Below are 6,322 nucleotides of genomic sequence, written 5' to 3'. Positions count from 1 at the left end.
GATTGGGGGAGTCAAATCAGAGTTGAATTCTAGAATGTCAACCTGGGTAGGGATTTTAAGTTCTGGTCTAATCCTCTGATTTTCCAGATGGAGAAATGGGAAATGACTTGTCTAAAGTCTGCACCGAAGATGAGATTCAAATATAGACTTTCTGGACCTAGTCCAGTGCTCTTTCCTCTACATTTGATCTCTAAATGTCTCTTTTTTCCCAACATTTTAGGGCTTTCTGTGTCCTCAAAACTATGATTTCTCAAATAGCTCCTTCTAGTGCACTCCCTTTTCCGTCTGGGTTCCTACTCATCCCCCCACTTCACTGGTTCACTGCTTTCTTTCTTTTGTTAATGATGATTAACATAAGTATCTTATTTATTCTTCCCATTAGTAACTAATATTTGAGAATGTTTCTAATATTAATGGAACTTAACCTAAGAAGTTCAACTTACTTTTTCTTACATTTCAGTATTGGGTGTTGGCAAGAGAAAGAGAGTCAAAATAATTATGCTCAAAATTATTTGGTCAAAAATTATAGTAAATGCTTGGGATTAGTCTATATACCACTCAGTTTTTGGGGGTGGCACCTGGGTGGCTCGGTGATTGAGCATCTGCCTTTGCTTGGGTCATGATCCCAGGATCCTGGGATCAAGTTCTGCATCAGGCTCCCTGCAGGGAGCCTGCTTCTCTTTGCCTATGTCTCTGCCTCTCTCTCTGGGTCTCTCATGAATAAATAAATAAATAAATAAATAAATAAATAAATAAAATCTTTTTTAAAAATTTAGTTTTTGGCATAAAGCTCTCTGGCTGCAAGAAAGAACATTTGGTTTGCTTCACTAATAGGAATATCTCTTAATGCTGGAATGGCCTTGATATTTCATTTTCTTTTATATAATTTTTTTTTTTTTTTTTTGGCTGTGGGTCTTTAGCATAGTTATCTGTGATTGTGTTAATGGCATTGAAAGGAGAGGTACTCCTGATGTTTATTCCAGATAGGAGTCTGTAACCTATTACTATGGTCATGAGGAGGTAGGCAGACAATACAACTGCTCGATATTTTTGAGTCCAATAGGTTAAGCCTAAGGAGTTTAGCCAAGATTCAGGAGTAAAAGCCCACACAAGATCTAGTATGAAGCCAAATTGGGAGCTTTAGAAAAGAACAAAGCCATCAATTGCTCTTTCTGGCAAGAGCAAAGGTAAACTTTCCAACATTTTCCCCATGGCTTTAGACAATCTTGACCCTTGAAGCTCCCACTCAGGCCCCTGCTGACAGCTTGGCTACCTCAGCACCCTTTCTGTTTTACAGCCTGCCTGTGTAAACTCAGCTCTGTCACAAGCCTCTGCAATGCTCGAGGGGTGTGAGCGCAATGCTCTAAGTTCCACGGGAATGGAAGAGTCCTGGGCAGAGGCATCAATCTTCTTTCTAGAAGATGTAGGGAGATAAGAACAGTCCTTAGGTCTTCCTGAGGCTCTGGACCAGTTACTCTACTGTCCACTGTTGGACCTTCAACCTGACACCTAGTCCCATGCTCCAGGGCTTTTAGCTGCTCCTACTACCTGGTTGCCTTCTTTCCCCTTCCCACCTCATCCCATTCAAGGACCAGAACTCTCTTCCCCCCTAATGTCTACCCCAGCATGGGGCTAGAACTCACTACTCTGAGATCGAGAGTCAATGCTCTACTTACTGAGCCAGCCAGGCACCCCAAGGACCTGGACTTTTAATTAATGAAATAGTTAATTATGAATTTTATTTATTTATTTAGTGAGAGAGTGCGAGAACAGCGTAGGGAGGGGCAGAGGGAGGGAGGGAGAGAGAGAGAGAGAGAGAGAGAGAGAGAGAGAGGATCTTTCTTTTTTTTTTAATTTTTTTTTAAAATTTATTTATATTATTTATTTATGATAGTCACAGAGAGAGAGAGAGAGAGAGAGGCAGAGACACAGGCAGAGGGAGAAGCAGGCTCCATGCACCGGGAGCCCAATGTGGGATTTGATCCCGGGTCTCCAGGATCGTGCCCTGGGCCAAAGGCAGGCGCTAAACTGCTGCGCCACCCAGGGATCCCTTTTTTTTAATTTTTATTTATTTATTCATAGAGAGAGAGAGAGAGAGAGAGAGAGAGAGAGAGGCAGAGACACAGGCAGAGGGAGAAGCAGGCTCCATGCAGGGAGCCTGACGTGGGACTCGACCCCAGGTCTCCAGGATCACACCCCAGGCTGCAGGTGGCACTAAACCGCTGTGCCACAGGGGCTGCCCAGAGAGAGAGGATCTTAAGCAGGCTCCACGCTGAGCACAGAGCCTTATGTAGGGCTTAATCTTACAATCCTGAGATCATGACCTGGGACAAAATCAAAAGTTGGATGCTTAACCTACTGAGCCAGCCAGGTGCCCCAACCCATACTTTTAAAAGTGTTTGTGGGGGTGCCTGGGTGGCTCAGTTGGTTAAGCATCTGCCTTCTGCTCAGGTCACGATCCTGGGGTCCTGGAATTGAGCCTGACATTGTTGGACTCTGCTCAGTGAGGAGCCTGCTTCTCCCTTTCCTCCCCCTTCATGCCCTCTCTCTCGCTATCTCTGTCACTCCCTCTCTTTCCAATAAAATAAATAAATCTTTTTAAAAAAACATTTGTGATTGAGCACTTGGGCATTTGAATGAATCCTTCTCATTCCACATTCATGACTGGCTCTGCTTCTTTTTCTCAAACCATGAATGCATCCATGTCATTCCAAATTCTAAAAAATGTTGAGGATTTGTGGATATTTGCACTAACTGGGGAAAAATGGGAGATAATAGTAATTGAGACCAGAGGCAGGGTAAAGTATAGGAAATAGATGTGAATCAAGCCAGCTGGCAAGGCTCTTCTGCTGCCTTGCTGTGCGGTCTTTTTTTTTTTTTTTTCCCAAAGATTTTACTTATTTATTCATGAGAGACACAGAGGCACAGACACAGGCAGAGGGAGAGGCAGGCTCCATTCTATGTAGGGAGCTTGACGTGGGACTCAATCCCAGGTCTCCAGGACCACACCATGGGCTGAAGGCAGCACTAAACCGCTGAGCCACCCTGCTGTGTGGTTTTGGGCAAAGCCTTTAACATCTCTGTCCCTTTGTGTTTTTTTATCAGATAAGGATAATACTGCCTGACTTACTGATCTTCAAGATATGTTAAAGATCAAGTAGGGGAGTAGATTTAAACATTTTCTTAATTTAAAAGAAGATTGAAAAAAAGAATATTGTACCTGAATAGCATCACTGTTAGGATTTCCCCCCAAATCTCATTTTATATATATATAAATACATATTTTAAAAATTACCCATTTCTACCAGTGTCCTCTGAGGTATATTGGAAAGCAGCTAACTGCTAAACTGAATCTGAATTTCATATCCTTTAATATTCTGTTGTCCGGGGAGAGGGGGCTCATGAGCAGTGCCATCCTGGGTCAGAGGAAACAGAGGACCTGCATAATCCAGAAAAGACTAAACAACCTCATGTTGACTGTGCAGAAAAACCAAGGGAAATAGCAGTAGGAACAGGTTCTGGGCTCACCCTTCTCATCCTAGCAACCCTCGCCCACCTGGATGTTGTTAGGGTTGAGTTCGGATTGGGTTGGATTTGTAATTAGGGTCTAGGCTAGGATTAGGGTTAGGGTTTCAATTAGGTTTAGATTCTGAGTTTGGATGTAGGTTTAGGTTAGAGATAGGTGTGGGAAGTTAGGTTTAAAGCTATATTTAGGGCAGCCCAGGTGGCTCAGCGGTTTAGCGCCACCTTCAGCTCAGGGCGTGATCCTGGAGACCCGGGATCGAGTCCCACGTTGGGCTTCCTGCATGGAGCCTGCTTCTCTCTCTCTCTCATGAATAAATAAATAAAAAGTTATATTTAAAGTTAGGGTCAGGGGTTCCTAGGTGGCTCAGTCAGTTAAGCATATGCCTTCTGCTCAAGTCATGATCCCTGGGTCCTGGGATCCAGCCCTGCATTGAGCTCCCTGCTCAGCAGAAAGCCTGCTTTTCCCTCTCCCCTCCTGCTTGTGTTCTCTCTGTGTCAAATAATAAAATCTTAAAAAATATATTTTATTAATTTACTGATGAGAGACACAGAGAGAGAGGCAGACACACAGGCAGAGGGAGAAGCAGACTCCGTGCAGGAAGCTCGTGGGACTCCATCCAGGGACTCCAGGATCATGCCCTGGGCTGAAGGCAGGCACTAAATTGCTGAGGGATCCCTAGGAACTTGTTTAGATGTAGGGTCAGGAGTAAGGTCAAGGCTCAGGTTCAGGTTTGAGTTTGTGCATCAGTTTTTTTTTTTTTTTTTTTAAGATTTTATTCATTTATGAGAGAGAGAGAGAGAGAGAGAGAGAGAGGCAGAGACACAAGGAGGCTCCATGCAGGGAACCCGACATGGAACTCGATCCTGGGTCTCCAGGACCAGGCCCTGGGCTGAAGGCGGCACTAAACTGCTGAGCCACCCGGGCTGCCTGCATTGGTTATGTTTAGGTTAGCACCTTGCCACAAATATATCATGGAAATATCATATCACGAATGTTGTGCCTTTCCTCTGGCACGTCTCGGAAATGGTCATATGACTTGGGGGACAGCATACAACAAGCAGAGGCCCCCACCCTGGGTTGGTCCCCATAGAACCCTGCTGAGCCTGTGAGGAATGACTGCATGAGGGCTGTCTTGCGTAAGGAAGGTGATTGCTTGGGATTGTTCCTCATCTCTGGGTGCGACATAAAGACAGCTGGAAACAGCCCCTTTGTGCACCTGCACAGGCACACACACTCTGTGCCACATGCCTATCCACATGTTATTGCACATCCATATGTATAGTGGGGTCACAGAAACCTTCACACCCAAAGTCGGGGAGCCGTGCTCACTTCAGCAGCACATACACTAAAGCCAGGGAACCAGTGTACCTGCCGGGGCTCCCCTCCTGCCACACTGTGGTTCCCAGGCACAGCACAGCTAGATGACTCAAGGAATGGGAAGATCTTGGAGCTGGAAGCCTGGACACCGATGATTCTACCTTTGTTGTTCTACCGTGTGTGGAACCACAGGCAAGTTCATCGCCCTGCCTTAGCTTTTTCCTTTGTGTAGAATAACCAGGATGAAATCCTGACACCCGGTGTCCATCTCTAATTCAATTGGGGATGAAGTTCATGTCAACAAGCTCTTGACGTGTTGGGGAAGGAAGATCCTGTGGTCGATCCCCAGGAATTTTATTCTTTTGTTTCCAGAAGAAAGGGGTGTACAGAGCTTCTAGCTGAGCAGCCGGGTGGTGTCGGAGCCTGCCGAGGCCTCCATCTGCCCACGTCAGAGACTACAGGAGGAGTGGTGGTGTCAGAGGCAGATGCAACAGAGAGGGAACTATGCTTCACCAGCTTGTCAACGTGTCATTAGGGTGTTCCTGTGGGACCAAGAGCAGAGGCAGGAGGCAGGAGCCGTGGGAGGGCGGGCGGAGGGAGGCGGGAGGAAGAGAGAGAAATGGAAGAGATGAAGGGGTCCATGCCAGTTCGGCATCCATCCCTGTCACGAGGAGAGCTCTATCAAACCAAGGCCAGGCCTATAAATCAGGCCATAATTAGTTGCAAAGAGAAAGCTTTAACATCCTCATCAAATTGATTAATACATCTTGTGGCTCAGGACAGGCTGGCCCTGCCTTGGAAAAACTGCAAGCTTGCCCGGCTGGGTGGGAACGGAGGGGGAGAGGGGACAGTTCTTGTTGTGGCAGCATGGAGCCAGGTGCATTGTGCCCCTCTGTTTACTCACTTGCAGAAGGTTCTGACAGGTGGCAGGTGAGGCCAGTTCTCAATCCAAGTCATCGTCATGGGCCTGGAGCCTGGAGAAGCAAATGAAGGTGCTGGCTTTGTCAGGAATTCACCCTGACACCTCTGGCACAATATTTGTTTATTTTTCTAGGTCTCAGTTTCACCATCTGTAAAAGGGACATTGTGAACCAGAGGAATTTTGATTACTTCCAGTTCAGACACCATAAATATCTAGGAGCCCAAAGGACAAGGACATTTGGGGGCGATGGCCAGTGAAGATCTAATTACAGGTTCAGTTCAGTTCCCAGGATATCCAAAGGGAGGTCAGGAGTTTGGGATAAGCTTAAGTAATCTGGTCTGTCTCAGGTTTGACATTACCAAGCATTGCCTGTGTGTCTTTCCTGCATCCTAAGCAGGCAGCAAATACCCATCATCTTTTAAAGCAGCACAGAGAGAAAAAATATGGATCAACTTGGATTCACATCCTGGCTCAACTGCTTATTAGCCATGGATTTGGGGAAAGTTACCTACCCTCTTCATCTTTCTCCCCTATAAGAAAGGGATCACAATGTCTAC

At 45.9% G+C, this 6,322-nt stretch overlaps 1 pseudogene; it reads right to left on the bottom strand.

Annotated features, from left to right (window-relative positions):
- Positions 1 to 772: 772 nt before the first annotated feature.
- Positions 773 to 1,203, bottom strand: LOC112918055 (phosphatidylinositol N-acetylglucosaminyltransferase subunit P pseudogene; annotated as a pseudogene).
- Between the last annotated feature and the right edge of the window lie 5,119 nt (positions 1,204 to 6,322).

Source organism: Vulpes vulpes, chromosome 2, assembly GCF_048418805.1.
Source record: "Vulpes vulpes isolate BD-2025 chromosome 2, VulVul3, whole genome shotgun sequence".
Lineage (NCBI taxonomy): Eukaryota > Metazoa > Chordata > Mammalia > Carnivora > Canidae > Vulpes > Vulpes vulpes.
The sequence above is the reverse complement of the archived record's forward strand: the minus strand, read 5'-3'. Positions and strand labels throughout refer to the sequence as shown.